Source organism: Saccopteryx leptura, chromosome 4, assembly GCF_036850995.1.
Source record: "Saccopteryx leptura isolate mSacLep1 chromosome 4, mSacLep1_pri_phased_curated, whole genome shotgun sequence".
Taxonomy (NCBI): Eukaryota; Metazoa; Chordata; class Mammalia; order Chiroptera; family Emballonuridae; genus Saccopteryx; species Saccopteryx leptura.
This window is the reverse complement of record NC_089506.1, coordinates 22,161,693-22,183,714: the sequence shown is the minus strand read 5'-3', so window position 1 is coordinate 22,183,714 and position 22,022 is coordinate 22,161,693. Positions and strand designations below refer to the sequence as shown.

The 22,022-nt window shown below is 42.3% G+C and overlaps 1 long non-coding RNA gene across 1 annotated transcript in view; it reads left to right on the top strand.

Annotated features, from left to right (window-relative positions):
• The window catches only part of LOC136404061 (uncharacterized), a 44,339-nt gene extending 23,129 nt beyond the window's left edge, over nucleotides 1-21,210 (top strand). Inside the window, exons 3-5 of the long non-coding RNA XR_010751221.1 lie at nucleotides 206-333; nucleotides 19,937-20,142; nucleotides 20,895-21,210. This is a non-coding gene — a long non-coding RNA (uncharacterized lncRNA). The remainder of the gene's footprint in view (nucleotides 1-205; nucleotides 334-19,936; nucleotides 20,143-20,894) is intronic.
• Nucleotides 21,211-22,022: the final 812 nt, after the last annotated feature.

Genomic DNA, 22,022 nt, shown 5'->3' with positions numbered 1-22,022 from the left:
TACCTCTCTCCATACCTTTCATCTTCTTCGTGTCTCTCTCCTGTAAACCAGGGCACAGATACCATTCCATTTTACATGGCTTTATCCATCTTTGTATCCCAGAACCTAGCAGGCTCTGAAAACAATGATTATATGGATGACAAATAAATCACTAATGAAAACATATAGTTTTTGGTGGAGACACCATTATTTTCTCTCTTTTTAGATCCAAGACCACTCTCTGCATTATAGATGTTCTGTAAGCCACATTTCTTTTTTTGTGAAACAATGAGAAAGCTATAGAAGACTCACCTGATGTAATTCAGTGACCTTCTCAAGTCTGCAGTTGTGTATGTGAGTATGTGTTTAATTACTAAGAAATTGAATCTGTTTTTAGCTCATTTCTTTCTTGCCTCCCTGATTAGTATAGATGAGTGTACTTTTCAGGACTCTGCTCTTGCATTCGTCTTCTAGAGAATTTCTAAAGCAGTCGGGAGCAATGCACAGATGGAGGGAGAATATGTACAATTTCCCCTTTCCTGAAAGCAGCCGGCAGTCCTACATATGGGGCTCTTTGTGTTTTGTGACATAATGAAAAGAATTTCCCCTCTACAAATTACAAGGCGGCCATTCCGTGAAATTGCAGGCCATGTTCAATAGCAGGTGCAGAATTGCTGATGGAATTCCAGCTCTAAGGGGCACACTGCAGGTTTTTCATGCTGATAAATGTGCTTTTTTGCTCTCCAGGAAAATTTCAAGGATTAAATTTGGGAGGCACTAGAAAGCTAGCACCTTGTGCCCCCGTGTAAATGGGCTAAATTGTGGGCTGTCTTGGCATGGTCCTCTCCTTGGTTTGGCAATGAGGTGGTTAAAGCACCTCTAATGATTCCTGCTAAGTATTTCCTAAAAGTATGATTGCAGAAAGCATTCGACATCTGCTGTGAAGTAGCAATGCCAACATTAGCTATAGGAATATAAAAAGCATCTCAACACTGAACAAATTTAAGAAAGCCTTAGAACCACCGTGCCCTGCAAGGGTTGCAGGGGAGAGAGGTTTCAGTTTCGTATCTGTTGGTCTCTTCCCACCCTACCTGCCTACAAGGACTTCCATGTTGGCACGCTGCACACATGCACATAAATCAAGGCTGTTTCAGGACGTCTCACTCTTTAATGTGAAGAGCTTCCAAAGATGAGAAGTATGGAGTCTACTCTTAGTTCCTAATTGTTTCATGTTGTACCGAAAAAAGGGTGGGGGAGATAACCACCCCTCCATGCATTATCTTTCTCCAGTCAACATCCTGGGATGAGGCAGTGGAGGAGAAGTCCAGAGTTGCACAGTACTTACCAGTTTATAAAATGTTTTCCGCTTTATGATTTCACTCTCTCCACAACCCATGTGAGGCATGGATCACGTGAAGTCTGCCTATTTCATGGAAGAGGGAAGAGAAGAGCCGGGCATTGAATAATTGTGCTGGCGCCTCCGGAATCATGATGGCAGAGGGCTCTTGAACCCAGGCTTCCTGACTCAGAGATCCTCTAAGCATGTTCTCCAAAAGCAGTGTCTTCTTAACAAGTTTTCCTTCTTTCTTTGTCAATGATATGTCAGCATGATGATGTTTAGGACTATGATGAAAAGGCAAGAATCATGGAAGAGCAAAAGACTTTGTTCAAAGGACAGTGGGTCCTCTGCTATGTGTGCCTTCCACACCCAGCAGCCCAGGGCCTTCTCCTTCTGCCCCATCACCCACCCCCAGCCCTTCGCCATTGCTTTGTGTTGTTGCTTTTGTTTCATGGACCCTGTGTTTTTCTCTTTGTTGAGTTTCTTTTTAATTCTGTCAAAGCATAGGCTTTAGGAGTTTGAGCAAAGTGCTTGGTAAATGAAATTTTTGAGTTCTGTGTAGTTGACAATGTTTATATTATAGCCTCACTTAATCCTTAGTTGTCCACTCAAGTTTGGTGCATAAGGGTGGAGTTGTCAAATTGTAGACTCTTTTGTAGGGAATACATAGATTTCATTTTTTTTCCCATTGCTAGACTCTCAATTTTTATTGTGCAGACATCCTCTGGGGCCACTCAGGTTCTACAGAGAAGAACTTTCCCTCTCCCCCGGGGGAGGGGCTATAACCCTGACTGCCCCCTCTGGGCGCAGGGCTGAGGCGGAGGACGGAGCCCCTCCCAGTTCACCGTGTCAGCCCTTAACGATCCCGCTTACCGCACTATGCTTCCCCTGCCCTCACTGTGTCTGTGCCCCCCGTCTCTGGTTTAATTTCCCTAGAAAAGAAAACACAATCCTTTTTCTCATGAGAGAGTGAACACAGGAGTGGTGGCCTGCCTCCTCAGAGTGGGACAGGTCTTGTTGGTTCTACAGCTCAGCATGGACCCTTTCACAAAACTCACCTGTTTTCTTTTTTTTTTCTTTCTTTTTTTTTTTTTTTTTTTGTATTTTTCTGAAGCTGGAAACGGGGAGAGACAGTCAGACTGACTCCCGCATGCGCCCGACTGGGATCCACCCGGCACGGCCACCAGGGGCGACGCTCTGCCCACCAGGGGGCGATGCTCTGCCCCTCCGGGGCGTCGCTCTGCCGCGACTAGAGCCACTGTAGCGCCTGGAGCAGAGGCCAAGGAGCCATCCCCAGCGCCCGGGCCATCTTTGCTCCAATGGAGCCTTGGCTGAGGGAGGGGAAGAGAGAGACAGAGAGGAAGGAGGGGGGGTGTGGAGAAGCAAATGGGCGCTTCTCCTGTGTGCCCTGGCCAGGAATCGAACCCAGGTCCCCCGCACGCCAGGCCGACGCTCTACCGCTGAGCCAACCGGCCAGGGCCAAAACTCACCTGTTTTCTACCTTACACTCTCACCAGCGGCAGTCCTTGACAACCCACCTTCCTCTTCTAAGTGAACTCTATCTTCCATGAGTCACTCTGTTTAGGCTGCCATAAAAAAATACCATAGACTGGGTGGCTTAATCAGCAGAAATTTATTTTCCATAGTTCTGAAGTCTGGAAGTCCAAGATGAGAATGCCACGAGCACAGTCAGGTTCCGGGGAGGACCCTCTTCCTGGCTTGTAGTGATGGCTGTCTTCCTGTGTGCTCACATGACCTCTTCCTTTGTGCATCACATACTGAGGAAAAGAGAGATCTCTGGTCTCTCTCCTTCTTCTTATAAGGACACTAGTCCGGTCGGATCAAGGCCCCACCCTTTATGCTCATTTAACCTTAATTATCTCCCAGAGGTCCCATCTTCCGGTGCCTTCACATTGGCACTTACGCTTCAACATACGAATTTGGGGGGGGATCCAATCCAGTCCATAGCACCCTTCTGCTTCCTGCCTTCCCTCAGTTCATAGAAATCTTTTAGCTTCTGTTTTCCCCCTCCCCACTCCGTTCTCTTGGGCCATGGCTTAATGCCTTTTTTCAAGTTTTCTACCATTTTCATTTTTTTACTTGGAGTTTCAGAAGGGACAAAAAAAAAAAACATGTTTGGTTATTTCTCCACATATAACTGTAAGTCCAAGTAAAGAGTACCAACCTGTAAAATAAAAACTGTAACACAAAAATTCGAAACAAAAGAAAGTCAACCTGTAAACACTCCAGATGTGTGCGTGCATGTGTGTGTGTGTGTGTGTGTGTGCGCGCGCGCGCGCGTATGTATGTTAGGCGGGTGTGCGGACCTACCAATATCGCCCCAAATGAGCACGGCATTCTATGGCTTGTCTTGCAGACAATGAATCTTTATAGGGAAGCACTGTCCCTTCCCGGGGCCCCGCCCACTCCGCAGCATTTGTAGCCAGTGCTGCTGGCATGGACCCACCGGCAAGGAAAGCAGATGGCTTTCAAACACTGATTAATCGCTGCTCTCCCTTCGCTTAGGTTTCCAGCTGTGGTTCACTTTCTCTTCCTGGCGTGGAGTTATTTCTGCTGGTTTCTTTTCTACCTGGCAAAATGTAAGAAGCACTCTTGTCCTTTACTAAATCTCTTCTGGTCAATAGCTCCACAGTGCTGGTGGCCAGCATTGCTTTTTCAGCTTATCTCGAAGCCACCCTTAGGCTGTAATCATCTGTTATGGCATTAAGAAAATCCATCCTAAAAAAAAAAAAAAGAAAGAAAAGAAAATTTATCCTCATCTAGCTCTTTGACCTCAGGCTGCACAGTGTGGTCAATAGAAAGTAGAAAGTCAAAGGCAGGGAAATCTCCATGAGTCAGAGAGATCTTTCTGTACGTCTTCTGAAGCTGGACCCAATAGAAGTCACCTCTGGGTTTTTTAGCTCCCTGTTTAGCCTTATTTCAAAGTCACCTAGCACATCTAAAAACAAAAGGGAGTTGTCAATGCAAAGCTTTGGAGTCTGGCAAGTGGTTGGTCAAATTTATTAGCACTGTAGTTCTAAAATAGTACATCTACATCTTGCTGCATGGTTTGGCGGGTGTATCCACCTCTTTTCTCTAAGCAATGGTTAGAAATCAGAGATGTACCTCAGGATCACCTTGGACACTGTCCTAAGCTGTAGGTCCAGACCACACCCTGAGAGTTTATTAGCACCAAAGCATTCACATTCTGGAATAGTTCTACAGGTGACTTGGGTTAGGAGGCATTGCTCTAAAGAAATAGCTCTAAGATGGAAGAGGCATTACAGTAGAATAATTATTAAAACATAACGACTCTGGATACCTGGGCTGATTCTGGACTCAGCTACCTTGTTTTTCTCATTTGTAAGGAGACAATTAATTTATTGTCCATATTAGGATACATTTGAGAGGAAAAGAGGGAGCTATTAATAACTGTGTTAGGGTAAGAGGCATAAACTGAAACGGTCTGGATAAACCTGTCACACTCTTCATTAGTCAAATGAGAGACTGAAGCAGACAACTCTGGGGTCCCTTTCCGATTTATGATTCTATATACATCATGCCACTCTCGCATCTCAAACTCGTGTGAAACAGAGGTGTTTCGGCATCCTCACAGTCAGGGAAGCTGAAATGGCAAATGTACACAGCTCTGAGCTTGAGACGACGCCAAGGCTGAGTGGCCAGGCAGAGAAAGCAAACGGGAGGGAGTGACCCACCTAGAGCAGAGGCGCCGGAAGGCAAGGATCCGGAGGGAGGTTCCCAGCCAGGCTCTGTCAGAGGCCCCTGGTGTCGCCAGCAGAACGCCAAGAAGAGAAATGAATAACATTTGAAGACACTTTTAAATAATATTAATATAGTCTGAGACATTTAGACACATTTCTGTATTATCTTCAAATATGTTTTACAAAAAAAAAAACTGGTGTGGCTATTTCTCTGGTGCCTCTCTGCCATGTGGCGTCATCAGAGATGAGAGGGATTAGGTCCGTTAAATGTCTTGATTGGGCCCTGGCCGGTTGGCTCACTGGTAGAGTGTCGGCCTGGCGTACGGGAGTCCCGGGTTCGATTCCCGGCCAGGGCACACAGGAGAAGCGCCCATCTGCTTCTCCACCCTTCCCCCTCTCCTTCCTCTCTGTCTCTTTCTTCCCCTCCCGCAGCCAAGGCTCCACTGAAGCAGAGTTTGCCCAGGTGCTGAGGATGGCTCTGTGGCCCCTGCCTCAGGCGCTAGAATGGCTCTGATTGTGGCAGAGCGATGCCCCAGATGGGCAGAGCATCGCCCCCTGGTGGGCATGCCGGGTGGATCCCGGTTGGGCGCATGCGGGAGTCTGTCTGACTGCCTCCCCATTTCCAGCTTCAGAAAAATACCAAAAAAAAAAAAAAAAAAAAAAAGTCCTGATTGAGTGTACGTTAGTGTATAAATTATACCATACACAATTACCAATGTTCTAAAAATCCAAGGGTAATAAAATCCTCAAACCCCCCAGACCGTGATCATTCTGCATTCATAATTTAGAAAGCACTTCAGGGCTCTCCACTGGCTAAATCATGTCACACCACAGCTGTGAAAGGTCAGCCTGAAAGAGTCCATGGTGTCAACAGGTTTTCATGAACACAGGAGAGTTAAGCTCAGTGGAGTTTGGTTCTTACAGCCCTTTTTTCTTTCTATTGTATTTTCTATGTCGGTGCTTATCAAGTGCATACTTAGAGGGAGATATTGGACACAGCGCGAGGAAGGGAGAAGATGACATGACCATCACAAAGCCACCATCTTATCATTTCAGGGGCACGGACTGAACTCCCTGGTTTGTGAGTTTTACATATCAGGGGAACTGGCCGAGATATGGAGAGAGAGGCACATACAGGTAAAGGGAAGACAAAGAGAAGGAAGGGAGGTGGAAGGAGAGAGAGAAAGGAAGGGAGGGGAAAGAGAGAATAGAGAGACAGAGATAAAGGAGGAAAGAGAAAGGGGAGGGAGGGAAGGACTCAAATATCTAAACAGAGAAACAAAGAGAAAGGTGGAGATCCATAGCAGAGAGGGCTCGAGGAGGCGGTTGGTGTACGTGAGCCAAGTCAGATGTGCAGACGTCTGCGCGCACATACAGATCTGTCTGTCTCTGGTTGTTGGGAGGAGGTAATCCTAGGTTAGAGTTTTTAGTCAAAACCTAGAAAAGTCTTGCCTCAGAATGTAAGAAATGGAATGACTCTCATAGTTGCTGAAGCTATTTTGATGAGCACAATCTAGTTTGTTTCACACAGACTTAGGCTCGCGCTGTTTGAAAGGAAATTGCGCTCTGTGGCTACGCTTCAGGGGTGTAATCAGGGTGACTGGCATTGATAGAAAGCTTCTCACCGTCGCTCTAGGAGGAAGCCAGCGGATTGTGAACAGCTCTGTGTCCGTGGCTGTGGCTGTGTTGTCACTGTTGGTCAGAATCCGTGCCCTGCATGCATTTGGGATGTGAACATGCTTAGCCCAGGATTAGAATTCTCCTGACTGCAAGATGTTTTTCCTCTGTACTGATGCTTCCCTGTGGCAGAGAACAGCAGCAGAGCAAGGAGTAATTGCTATTGTCTGGCTAGGAGTCATTTTCAGAGAGGCATGGAGAGGTATCTGCCCCTGAGAAAGTGGAGGAGGGGAAGAAAGACAAGAGGTCATCATTTGGCTCGTCAGTGGACATGGGCTTCGTGGCCAGGATGGCCAGTGTGAGGCTGGTGCCTCCAGGAAGAGCTTTGAAAACACCACCTGCTTTCACTTGAAAAGTGCTATGCATACTTCTCATCCCTGCACTTCAAGAAAGGTATAATGACAGGAGAGGGCCCAAGGGTGGCCAGGGAGCTGAACAAGGGGTTGGAGGACTGGGCCGATGGGGAATATTGGCATCTTCAGTCCAGAGTGCTGACGCGAAGAAGGGATGGGATAGTTCTTTGAAACGAAGGAAGGAAAAGGATGAAGAACAGAGCACATTCACAGATTCTCAGATAGCAAGCCCTTGAAGGTTTAGAGAGGTTATTTTAGGAGAAAAGAATTAAAGGATCAATTTTTATAGTGAACAGCAAACTGAGGAAACTTGTAGATAGTTGCGAAACACCACTAATCACCACCCCACAGACTCTTATTGGCTTTGGGCATGAACTCTCCTGATTAAACCCAAGCAGGCGGTTGATAATTCGTCTCCCTGTCAGTGCTGAGTCTGTAGCCTGGTGTCTTCACAAGGATATAGAGAATTCGCCCAACAGAGTTTGGACACCTGGTGAAAAATGTAACACAGCCAAGTGGCAAGTGTGGAGCAAGAAAAGGAAAAGACAGCATTCTGGAAGTGAGCTCAATAAATGCCATGCAGACGGAGCCAGCAGAGACCATGACAGAATCCGGGGCTGCTGGCACAAGGACACATCCTTCGGTAACCCATGATTCACCAGAGAGGGCAGGAAAATTCCCCGCTAGGGTATCTCAACCTTGAGGTTGAGCATATTCAATATTATCATGGTAATTAATGTTCCTGAAAACAAAAGCTCAGATGTATTCAAATCCTTTTGATTGGTGAAGCTATTTCAGATATAGAGTGAGAAAGCATTTCAAGGAACACAAACAGAAATGTGACAAAACCCCCCATCTGGTGTGGACTCATCTGTCTTGCGTTGCTCCCAGCACCACTGCATCCTGACACTTGTCATGCTTCATAGCAGAGGTCTATTTATTTGTCTGGCTTTGCCACTACATTGTGAGCTCTGTGATGCCACAGAAGAGTTCTATGTCCCTCTCCAACACATCTACTGGGCGCATCCTCGGTGTCTGAGAGATGAATAGACCAGCATCAACCAGCCTCTAGATGAGATACGTGGCTGTCAGTGTGTCCTTTGCATGTTTGACCTGCCCTTCCTGCAGCGTTCACTGCCTTCCCTGGAGGTCCCCCACTCCCCTGTCCTCAGGTACAGAAACATCCCCGAGGAGGCTTTGACAAATCCTTAGGGAACATGGAAGCTCCCCCATTTCACAGAGGAGGAAACTGAAATGTACACAAGGAAAATCATGGTAAGCCAAAGTCCAGCAGCAAATCTGTGGTACGTGGCCAATCAGAACTCAGGCTATCGCTGCATCATCACGCTTGTTGCTAGGCAGCGCTGCCTCAGATGTTCCAAGTTTGCTGAAATTCTTAAATAGACCATGCTAATTGGTCAGCTCATTAACTTTTTTTTTTTTCACTTATTAAGTTTTTAGAGAGAAAGAGAGAGAAACATTCGTTTGTTGTTCCACTTATTCATGGTTGATTCTTGTATGTGCTCTGACTGGGAATTGAACCAACAACCTTGGCATATTGGAATGATGCTCTAACCCAGTGGTCCCCAACCTTTTTTGGGCCATGGACCAGTTTAATGTCAGAAAATATTTTCACGGAACGGCCTTTAGGGTGGAATGGATAAATGTATCACGTGACCTAGACAAGCGTCAAGAGTGAGTCTTACACCAGGGGTCCCCAAACTACGGCTCGCGGGCCGCATGCGGCCCCCTGAGGCCATTTATCCGGCCCCCGCCGCACTTCCGGAAGGGGCACCTCTTTCATTGGTGGTCAGTGAGAGGAGCATAGTTCCCATTGAAATACTGGTCAGTTTGTTGATTTAAATTTACTTGTTCTTTATTTTAAATATTGTATTTGTTCACGTTTTTTTTTTTTTTTCTATTTATTCATTTTAGAGAGGAGAGGGAGAGACAGAGAGAGAGAGAGATAGAGAGAGAGAGAGAGAAGGGGGGGAGGAGCTGGAAGCATCAACTCCCATATGTGCCTTGACCAGGCAAGCCCAGGGTTTTGAACCGGCGACCTCAGCATTTCCAAGTCGACGCTTTATCCACTGCGCCACCACAGGTCAGGCTCACGTTTTGTTTTTTTACTTTAAAATAAGATATGTGCAGTGTGCATAGGGATTTGTTCTTAGTTTTTTTTTTATAGTCCGGCCCTCCAACGGTCTGAGGGACAGTGAACTGGCACCCTGTGTAAAAAGTTTGGGGACCCCTGTCTTAGACGGATATAACAGAGGGAATCTAGTCATTTTTAAAAAATAAAACATCGTTTAGACTTAAATATAAATAAAACGGAAATAATGTAAGTTATTTATTCTTTCTCTGCGGACCAGTACCAAATGGCCTACCGACCGGTACCAGTCCGCGGCCCGGGGGTTGGGGACCACTGCTCTAACCAACTGAGCTATCTGGCCAGGGCTGCTCATTTTAGATTTGAGGAAGAGGGAAATTAGAGCTGGACTAGAGTCTTATTAGAGATCAGCTTTCATTTCCCCACTAGGTTTGAGACTAGAGGTGGAGGGCGAGGTGGAGGGTTTTCAGGGGCAGGAAGGAGGCAGGGAGATAAGAGCAGAGTGAGCCTGCCAGGACTGGTCATTGTCTTCCCTTGCTTATGAAGTTCAGTTGTATCCAACACAGTTCTTAACCCAGCATTTAATGTCCTTCCCGATCTGTTCCTCACCTGCTTTTCTGGCCATATTTTCTCTAAATAATAGTGATAAATAGCACATTGTGTTTGTGCAGCAATTTAGAATTTTCAAATATAGTACCTTTCACATTTACTATGTAATCAGATCCTTCCAAAGACTGTATGAGGGATTGTCAAGGAAGGAAAACTCAGGGTCGCAGCAGCTGCTGACCTTGCCCATGGCCCATACAGGTCCCGCTGGCTCCATGTGAGGTCACTGCAGATGCTGCCCCTGCCAGCGCTTGCCTGGGACTCGACACTCTGTAGGGAACTGTGTCCACTCATGTTGTGTCACCATCTCCACTCAGAATCCGCCCCTTTCTGCACAGCTCGGTGAATCCTTCTCCCTGATTCCATGTCCAAGTCCTACCTTTTTTTTTTTTTTTTTTACAGAGACAGAGAGAGAGTCAAAGAGAGGGATAGAAAGGGACAGACAGAGTGACGTCACGGAAATGGCGCCGTGAGCAGCGCGTCCGACAGATCTCCCCAAAATCTCAACAAATTTATCAACTAGAAACAGAAAAATTTATCCTCGGAGCATTCCGGACTTCCACACACACACTGAAAGCAGAGGGACTGTTGCCCAGGAGGGAGTACACCTGTGGTGAGTCAACCCACACGTGCAGCTGCCCGCCCACACTCGGGGACGGCAGCCTGGGCACTGGCGGCCATCCCAGCATACCCTGAGAAGCCGCGCGCACGGCCCCCCGTGCTGCGGTCCGACCACTGGCGTGACGAGAAACCGCACGCCCGGTGCCGCGATCCAGAGAGGCCCCGTCCACTGGCGTGCTGAGAAACCGCGCGCACCCCCGTGCCGCGGTCCCCGGCCACTGGCGTGCGGAGAAACCGCGCACACCCCCGTGCCGCGATCCCCGGCCACTGGCGTGCTGAGAAACCGCGCGCGCCCCCGTGCCGCGGTCCCCGTCCACTGGCGTGCTGAGAAACTGCTCGCACGCCCCGTGCCGCGCGGGCGCCAAGGCTGTCCTTCCTAGTCAGGAGATTCTCTCCGGGGGCGGGGCACCTCACCCAGCCATTCAAGCTAACAATCAAGCGTTGGGGGAGGGGCGGCGCAGGCAGCCTGAAATTCTTTTTGGAGCACAGCTGCGGATCCAATCACTGAAATTAGCTTAACCCACGAAATCTACGCACCCACGGGGCTCTAATTGATAAGATCTCTCCCAGTTCAGCGATCCAAGACAAGAGGCGTGATATTTTTCAGTGCCTTTCGCTAAAGGGGCGGGGGCAACTTCTGATTGACAGAGCCTCCATATTCAGGGATATTCCTAACAAGAGGGACTTGGCAGATATTAAGATCCATAAAGCAAACAGCGACTAGTGCTTCTTCTTCCCAGCCAAAACAGGCTACCAAGTGTGGAAAGCCTGGATTGAGTGGTCCAACTGAATGATAGGCGCTGAACAGTCACCTTGACAACAATTGACTCCCAGCCCCACCTGATTACGCTGGAGGCTCTGACTGCCAAAGCCTTACCCAGAGCCTTGCGCTGAGTGAGGATAGAGTGGGGATTTCCCAGCTCTTTGAGCCTCTTACTCCCCAGACAGAAGCAGTGGCAGCCTCATTGCTAGATCATCAGGCTGCTAATTCAGGAAGGGGAGACTAGGAAAGAGACTCCAGGAAAGCAAACTCTCTCATTGTTGGACTCTGCAAACGCCAACAAGCCTTGACTACCAGCGAGACTAAAGCCAATTATATGACATTGCCATAGAATCCCATCAACTGCAAATTCCTACCTAAGAGTGACATAGGGGCAGAACCTGGGGTATAGAGTCACTGACCAGAAAGAGGGAGAGAAAAGAAAAAAGGAAGAAGTTAACCTCTCAAAATCAAGAAAAATCCACAGACTTTATAACTTGTTCCACTAATTCTTTGTTGTTGTTTCTTTCTTCTATTTTATTGCCTTTATTATTATTTCTATTTCTTCCACCTCAGTCCTTTTACTCTCTGCCCATCTTATGCTACCCTTTTCTTGAACTACACTACCCATGAGTGTTACATTTTATTTCTTTTCTTCATCCTAACTCTCCTTTAGGGTTACACTCCAAAACCCTTAACTCTCACTCTCTCCCCTTTTGTTTTTTTTTCCTTTCCTTTTTTTCTTCCTTTGTTTCTCTCTTACTCTTATTTTTTCCTTTCTATTCATTTCTTCTTTTCTCCTTTTACTTTTCCTCCCATTTAAGCCTCAATCACGAACAAATTATTTAATTTGGGACTCAAGTTTTTGTGGGTTTTTTTTTGTTGTTGTTGTTCTTTTTTTTCTTCTTCTGCTTTTGATCTTGGTTTTTCTTTATTTGTTTGTTTTTGTGGCATTTTGGGCACTTTTTACATTGCTTTTTAATTCACTAACATTCCTCCCAACCCAAAGTCTCCATTGTATTTAGTCTTCGCTCCACTTAATACAACAGATTTTTACTTATTATTTTTATTTTTTTCTTCTTTAATTATAGTTTTTCTCTCCTTTTTTCTGTTCCCCTCTCATCCCTCTCATTAAATCTCTTAGTCGACCATCACTTACAAGCAAATCATTTTATGCTTGTCTAAGATTTTCTCCCTTTTTTTTTTTTTTTTTGTATTTAGTAGGTCCCTAATCCCTTTTTTGCCCCTTGAACTCTTCACCCCAAATCAGGCCCTCCATTATAGGCAGTTTTTGTTCCATTTTAGCATAATATAATTAACAGGTCATCACGATATTTCCCTAAGGAGGTGAGAGGAGGGGAAGAGAAGAAAGAAAAAAGGGGGAAATAATAAATTATTACTTTTTTTTGTGGAGTGTTTTCCTTTTTTTTTTCTTTATTTCTTTTTTTCTTTCTTTTTTTTTTTTTCCTTTTTATTTTTTATTAATTCTAATTAACACTATCATCAAGACCACCTTCAGATGCCAATAAGAAAAAGGAAATCGAACATTATGGATACAAAAGACAGAGAGGTAACACAAATTGATGTGGAAAAATCTATGGAGAAAAGATTTAACATATTGGAAGCCTTGGAGCCAAATGACAGAGAATTTAAAATAGAAATCTTAAAAATACTCAGAGATATACAAGAAAACACAGAAAGGCAATTTAGGGAAATCAGAAAACAACTCAACGATCACAAAGAATATATTACCAAGGAAATTGAAACTATAAAAACAAATCAAACAGAAATGAAAAACTCAATTCAAGAGATGAAAAACGAGGTAGCAAGCTTAGCTAATAGAACAGCTCAGATAGAAGACAGGATCAGTGAAATAGAAGACAAGCAACTTGAGGCACAACAGAGAGAAGAAGAAAGAGACTCAAAAATAATAAAAAACGAGAAAGCCCTACAGGAATTGTCTGACTCCATCAGAAAGAATAACATAAGAATAATAGGTATATCAGAGGGAGAAGAGAAAGAAAATGGAATGGAGAATATACTCAAACAAATAATAGATGAGAACTTCCCAAGCCTGTGGAAAGAATTAAAGCCTAAAATTCAAGAAGCAAACAGAACACCGAGTTTTCTTAACCACAACAAACCCACTCCAAGGCACATCATAATGAAGATGACACAAACCAATGACAAAGAAAAAATTCTCAAGGCAGCCAGGGAAAAGAAGAATACAACATATAAAGGAAGGCCTATTAGATTATCATCAGATTTCTCAGCAGAAACTCTACAAGCTAGAAGAGAGTGGACCCCAATATTTAAAGCCCTGAAAGAGAGGAACTTTCAGCCAAGAATACTATACCCATCAAAGCTATCCTTCAAGTACAAAGGAGATATAAAAATATTCACAAATACAGAAAAGATGAGAGAATTTATCATCAGAAAGCCCCCACTCCAGGAAATACTAAAGGGGGTTTTCCAATCAGATTCAAAGAACAAAAGAAAACATAACCACAAGTAACAGCTCCACGAAGAAAACAATAAAACCAAACTAAAACTGTGACAACAAAAGAAAAAAAAAAGGGGGAGAAAAGATAAAGATTAACAGTAGCAAAGGATGATGAAGCGCAGAAATACTCATAAGAAAGGGTACTACAATGAATATGGTAGGTACCCTTTTCATTACTTAATGGTAACCACCCTTGAAAAAACCACCACAAAAACACTTGACTTAAAAAAGGTAGCAACAGAGGAAAGAAGTATGGAATACAAACAAACAAAAACAAATGATAGAAAAACAAAAGAGAAGAATCAAACAAGATACAAAACTAACAGAAAGCAATTTACAAAATGGCAATAGGGAACCCACAAGTGTCAATAATTACACTAAATGTAAATGGATTAAACTTACCAATAAAAAGACACAGAGTAGCAGAATGGATTAAAAAAAAAATCCAACTCTATGCTGCCTACAAGAAACTCATCTAAGCAACAAGGATAAAAACAAATTCAAAGTGAAAGGCTGGAAAACAATACTCCAAGCAAACAACACCCAAAAAAAAGCAGGTGTAGCAATACTCATCTAATAATGCTGACTACAAGACAGAAAAAGTACTCAGAGACAAAAACGGTCATTTCATAATGATTAAGGGGACACTGAATCAAGAAGACATAACAATCCTTAATATATATGCACCAAACCAAGGAGCACCAAAATATATAAGACAGCTACTTATTGACCTTAAAACAAAAACTGACAAAAATACAATCATACTTGGAGACCTCAATACACCGCTGACAGCTCTAGATCGGTCATCCAAACAGAGAATCAATAAAGATATAGTGGCCTTAAATGAAATACTAGAACAACTGGATATGATAGACATCTACAGGACACTTCATCCCAAAGCGACAGAGTATACATTTTTCTCTAGTGTACATGGAACATTCTCAAGAATTGACCATATGTTGGGCCACAAAGACAATATCAGCAAATTTAAAAAAATTGAAATTGTGCCAAGCATATTCTCTGATCATAAAGCCTTGAAACTAGAATTCAACTGTAAAAAAGAGGGGGAAAAACCCACAAAATTGTGGAAATTAAACAACATACTTTTAAAAAATGAATGGGTCAAAGAAGAAATAAGCGCAGAGATCAAAAGATATATACAAACAAATGAAAATGAAAATACGACATATCAGAATCTCTGGGATGCAGCAAAAGCAGTAATAAGAGGAAAGTTCATATCACTTCAGGCCTATATGAACAAACAAGAGAGAGCCGAAGTAAACCACTTAACTTCACACCTTAAGGAACTAGAAAAAGAAGAACAAAGACAACCCAAAACCAGCCGAAGAAAGGAGATAATAAAAATCAGAGCAGAAATAAACGAAATAGAGAACAGAAAAACTATAGAAAAAATCAATAAAACAAGGAGCTGCTTCTTTGAAAAGATCAACAAAATCAACAAACCCTCGGCAAGACTCACCAAGGAAAAAAGACACAGGACTCAAATTAATAAAATCCAAAATGAAAGAGGAGAGATCACCACAGACATCATAGATATACAAAGAATTATTGTAGAATACTATGAAAAACTATATGCCTCCAAATACAACAATCTAGAAGAAATGGATAAATTCCTAGAACAATACAACCTTCCTAAACTGAGTCATGAAGAAGCAAAAAGCCTAAACAGACCAATCAGCAGGGAGGAAATAGAAAAAACTATTAAAAACCTCCCCAAAAATAAAAGTCCAGGTCCAGACGTTTATACTAGTGAATTCTATCAAACATTCAAAGAAGACTTGGTTCCTATTCTACTCAAAGTCTTCCAAAAAATTGAAGAAGAAGCAATACTTCCAAACACATTTTATGAGGCCAACATAACCCTCATACCAAAACCTGGCAAGGATGGCACAAAAAAAGAAAACTACAGACCAATATCTCTAATGAATACAGATGCTAAAATACTAAACAAAATACTGGCAAATCGAATACAACAACATATTAAAAAAATAATACATCATGATCAAGTGGGATTCATCCCAGAATCTCAAGGATGGTTCAACATACGTAAAACAGTTAACGTAATACATCATATCAACAAAACAAAGAACAAAAACCACATGATCTTATCAATAGATGCAGAAAAGGCTTTCGATAAAATACAACACAATTTTATGTTTAAGACTCTCAACAAAATGGGTATAGAAGGAAAATATCTCAACATAATAAAGGCCATATATGATAAACCATCAGCCAACATCATATTAAATGGCATAAAACTGAGGACTTTCCACCTTAAATCAGGAACACGACAGGGGTGTCCACTCTCTCCACTCTTATTTAATGTGGTGCTAGAAGTGCTGGCCAGAGCAATCAGACAAGACAAAGAAATAAAAGGCATCCATATCGGAAAAGAAGTAAAGGTATCACTTTTTGCTGATGATATGATCCTATACATCAAAAACCCAAAGGACTCCACAAAAAGATTACTAGAAACAATAAACCAATACAGTAAGGTCGCAGGATACAAAATTAACATATGGAAGTCCATAGCCTTTCTATATGCCAACAATGAAATATTAGAAAACGAACTCAAAAAAATAATCCCCTTCATGTTTGCAACAAAAAAAATAAGGTACCTAGGAATAAACATAACAAAGAATGTAAAGGACCTATATAAAGAAAACTACAAGGCATTGCTAAGAGAAATAGAAAAAGACACAATGAGATGGAAAAATATTCCTTGTTCTTGGATAGGAAGAATAAATATAATTAAAATGGCCATATTACCCAAAGTAATATATAAATTTAATGCAATTCCCATCAAAATTCCTATGACATTTTTTAAAGAAATGGAACAAAAAATCATCAGATTTATATGGAACTATAAAAAACCCCGAATAGCCAAAGCAATCCTAAGGAAAAAGAATGAAGCTGGGGGCATTACAATACCTGACTTTAAACTATATTATAGGGCCATAATAATCAAAACTGCATGGTATTGGCAGAAAAATAGACACTCAGACCAATGGAACAGAATAAAAAGCCCAGAAATAAAACCACATATATATGGTCAAATAATCTTTGATAAAGGGGCCAACAACACAAAATGGAGAAAAGAAAGCCTCCTCAACAAATGGTGTTGGGAAAACTGGAAAGCCACATGCAAAAGAATGAAACTCGACTACAGCCTGTCCCCATGTACTAAAATTAATTCAAAATGGATCAAAGACCTAAATATAAGATCTGAAACAATAAAGTACATAGAAGAAGACATAGGTACTAAACTCATGGATCTGGGTTTTAAAGAACATTTTATGAACTTGACTCCAATGGCAAGAGAAGTGAAGGCAAAGATAAATGAATGGGACTACATCAGAATTAAAAGATTTTGCTCAGCAAGAGAAACTGATATCAAAATAAACAGACAGCCAACTAAATGGGAACTGATATTTTCAAACGACAGCTCAGATAAGGGCCTAATATCCAAAATTTACAAAGAACTCATAAAACTCAACAACAAACAAACAATCCAATAAAAAAATGTGAAGAGGACATGAACAGACACTTCTCCCAGGAAGAAATACAAATGGCCAACAGATATATGAAAAGATGCTCAGCTTCATTAGTTATTAGAGAAATGCAAATCAAAACTACAATGAGATACCACCTCACCCCTGTTAGATTAGCTATTATCAACAAGTCGGGTAATAACAAATGTTGGAGAGGCTGTGGAGAAAAAGGAACCCTCATACACTGTTGGTGGGAATGTAAAGTAGTACAACCACTATGGAGGAAAGTATGGTGGTTTCTCAAAAAACTGCAAATAGAACTACCTTATGACCCAGCAATCCCTCTACTGGGTATATATCCCAAAACCTCAGAATCATTGATACGTAAAGACACATGTAGCCCCATGTTCATAGCAGCATTGTTCACAGTGGCCAAGACATGGAAACAACCAAAAAGCCCTTCAGTAGAGGATTGGATAAAGAAGATGTGGCACATATACACTATGGAATACTACTCAACCATAAGAAATGATGACATTAGATCATTTATAGCAAAATGGTGGGATCTTGATAACATTATACGGAGTGAAATAAGTAAATCAGAAAAAAACAAGAACTACATGATTCCATACATTGGTGGAACATAAAAACGAGACTAAGAGACTTGGACAAGAGTGTGGTGGTTACCAGGGGTGGGGGGAGGGAGGACGCAGGAGAGAGGGAGGGAGAGATTTAGGGGGAGGGGGAGGGGCACAGAGAAAACTAGATAGAGGGTGACGGAGGACAATCTGACTCTGGGCGAGGGGTATGCAACATAATTTAATGACAAGATAACCTAGACATGTTTTTCTTTGAATATATGTACCCTGAATTATTAATGTCATCCCATTAACATTAATAAAAATTTATAAAAAAAAAAAAAAAGAAAAAAAGAAAGGGACAGACAGGAACGAAGAGAGACGAGAAGCATCAATCATCAGTTTTTCATTGCGACACCTTAGTTGTTCATTGATTGCTTTCTCATATGTGTCTTGACCGTGGGGCTACAGCAGCCTGAGCAATCCCTTGCTCGAGCCAGCGACCCTGGGTCCAAGCCGGTGAGCTCTTGCTCAAACCAGATGAGCCCGCGCTCAAGCTGGAGACCTCGGGTTCTCAAACCTGGGTCCTCCGTATTCCAGTCCGACGCCCTATCCACTGTGCCACCGCCTGGTCAGGTGGTCCTACTTTCTGCACAAAATCTTCCCCAGGGACTCTGGCCTTTGGCTTTCAGTCCTGGCAATGCCAGATCACTCAGGTGACCCTTAAGATGGCTTGTCTTGGAGTACTACTAGCTAATGTTTATGGGTTCATGTCTGTTTGTCTTTCTCGAGGACGTGGATACAACATACATTGGTTTACCCACAGAGCCTCACTTGGGGCTGGCCCATTGGCAGAACTGGATGGTGGCTAATATCTTTGCCAGACATGTGACAAGAACATGAGCCCAGCTACCATGTCTTACATGTGAGGACTTGAGCAGACCGTGCTGCCTGCCTTTTAGAAAACCCACAACTGAGACGGGTACCTCAAATTTTATTAATATTTTCCACTAAAAGCACTATTTTTCACTAATATTTAGAGGGTAATTGCTTTCTAGAAGCACAGCCTAGAGGAGGCCAGGAGGGATTATGGCACAGGGGAAGCAATTTCATAAGACCTCCCAGTGAGCTGTCACTGCAGGAGACCAGTGAGGACATTAAACTAGAGCTCATGTGAAGGCTATTTGAAGAGTCATCCAGTCTTTAGAGAATAACCATGCTTGTGGCAATCAACATTGGCTTGCCAAAGATAAAACAATTAAAAAAAACCCGAATCCATCAAAAAGCTCTAAATCAAACAAAGATTGAGATACTTTATAGATGTTGAAACATGCCAAAGGAAGAGTCATATAGTTTATTTCATTTGGGGAAGAGTGTGCTTACAAATCATATAGAGGACTTCATTAATTTTTCATGTTTTATTACTGTCAATCCATTGAAGTACTAACTCCTTCATTGAGTCACTCAACAAGGATTCTTCTGCATTTTCTCTGTGTCACTCACTGCTCAAAAACTTGAGATAAAACTTTAGAGGACACTATCCTTGTGCACAAGCATCTTCTGTTCAAATAGGTTGTTCTTATGTGTTCAGAAGAAGAGGTTATTTCTGTTTTACAAAAGAAGAAACAAAATTTCAAAGAAACTTGGTGAATTTCCTTAATCACATCTCAAATATATAATAAAGCCTTTAAAATATTGATGTGAGAATCCTCTCATTTTTCTCTCAAACCCTGATTATAGTCCCCCCAAATCTATAATTTATCAGGTGACCAAGTAGTTCTGAACTGGACACCTCTGTTCTCTCTCCCTGAATCACAGTACTGTAGATCTGGAAGCCCAGAAGAAATTGGGAGCTTGAATTCAGGTCTGTACAACTGTAGAAGTAAAACTAATATGGCCCAATTCTATTGACTCCCATAGTGTTGTGGGGTGGGACGAAGACAACAAGACTTTGCCTGACTACTAGTGAGCCCCATATCTATGTGAACAAGTTACTTTCTATAAAGAAAAAGAACACTTCCCTAGTTCCAATAGAGCTCACCTTCAGATCAGGAATATTCCTGAAGAACCTGGTAGAAACACAACTTTGGAGTATAGAGCTGCTCACGTTAAGGTTGCATGAAACAAAATTTATCTCTCCCTTGTGCTTAATTGGTGCATTCGTTTCTTCCCACAGCATCCTGATCTTAAAAAAAAAAAAAAGTTATTATTGGCATAAAGGAACAAAAGAATATCAAGAATATCTCTTCCAACTTGGTATAATGTGAACGACCCAGAAAAGAGATAAAGAAAGCAGTTCTGGCCCATTGTCTCAGGGGTGCAGTACTCACATACAGAAGGAGATCGAGCTATCTTTTTAAGAAGGACAATGTTGATTTGAAAGTGAGCTTATACACTGTTGGTGGGAATGTAAAGTAGTACAACCATTATGGAAGAAAGTATGGTGGTTCCTCAAAAAACTGAAAATAGAACTACCTTATGACCCAGCAATCCCTCTACTGGGTATATACCCCCAAAACTCAGAATCATTGATACGTAAAGACACATGCAGCCCCATGTTCATTGCGGCATTGTTCACAGTGGCCAAGACATGGAAACAACCAAAAAGCCCGTCAATAGATGACTGGATAAAGAAGATGTGGCACATATACACTAAGGAATACTATACAGCCATAAGAAATGATGACATCGGATCATTTACAGCAAAATGGTGGGATCTTGATAACATTATATGAAGTGAAATAAGTAAATCAGAAAAAAACAGGAACTGCATTATTCCATACGTAGGTGGGACATAAAAGTGAAACTAACAGACATTTATAAGAGTGTGGTGGTTACGGGGGGGGGGGGGAGGGGGGAGAGGGAGAGGGAAAGGGGAAGGGGGAGGGGCACAAAGAAAACTAGATAGAAGGTGACAGAGGACAATCTGACTTTGGGTGATGGGTATGCAACATAATTGAACGACAAGATAACCTGGAGTTGTTATCTTTGAATATATGTATCCTGATTTATTGATGTCGCCCCATTAAAAATAAAATTATATAAAAAAAGAAACCTCTAAAGTAAAATGTAAGAAATTGCAAACAAATTAATTAAAAACAATCAGAACAAAGAAAAAAAAAAAAAAAAGAAAGTGAGCATGGTCGGTTTTGTTTCCTGTGCATGGACTCGAAGGAGCACACACATAGCTCCCTCGATTTGGCTGATTCCAGCTGTATTTTCATACTTAGGGGTGGAAGACGAGGAAACCAAGTGGAGGAGAAGAGAGTGACTGTATTCCCAGACCATGACTTATACAGAACTCGATGGTGTGAGAGTTTCCGAAGCCCAGCACCTGATTGATTTTTCCCTTCCATATCTTCCAGAATTCACATATAAATGTTTTGGAAGATTGCTAATGTCATGCCGATGAATCTCTTCTAATGCACTTCTTTGGGGAAATAAATAGCTATCGTCTCTTTTGGCCTTGATATTCCCATCTTTTCTGATAGCATTTTGTGACATAAATGGGCAACATTTTTTTTTCTTTAACATCTTTTAGGCAGACACCAATGTGTGCGCCATACACACACATATTCTGGTTTAGATATTTTTTTTTGCCCTCCTCTAGTCTACTTTTAAAAGAGTTTATTACTTAAAGATGGACTTTTAATTTTTCACAACCTTATCAGTGCATTATGTCTCCTCAAATACATTCTCTTTAGAAAACGACAAGACAGCAAGTTCAAAGGTGTTTTTTTAAACTTTAGTACCATACTGGGCATACCATAGGCAATCAAATTAGTGGCTAATTGAGGCACTCGTTCTGGGGAAAACTCTCTCTACATCACGTGCAATAGAGTGACTTATTCCTAAAGGAGAAGAGATGGCACCGTAATTTGGGGGGGGGGGGGAGTGTTAAGTATGAGTGATCTCTGTCAACAGATCACAGGCCTTACAGAGTAATTGTTCAGATCATGAGCTTTGGAATTAAGTAGAAGGCAATTCTGATCCTAACTCTGGCATTTACCAATATTGTAACCTTGAGTGAGTTGCTTAAACTTTCTAAATCTCCATGCCTTCATCTGTAAAATGGGAACAATGTTACTACTTACTTCATAGAGCTGCTGTGAAAATGAAATAAGTGTGTAAAGCGTTTAGCAGTGTTCCTGGCATCTGGAAAACACTCAGTAATTAAGCTCTTGTTGTTTTAATTATTGGAGTATTCTGGTGGGGCAGAAAGAACAGTAACTTGGAAACCAGAAACCTGAGCACCTACATTG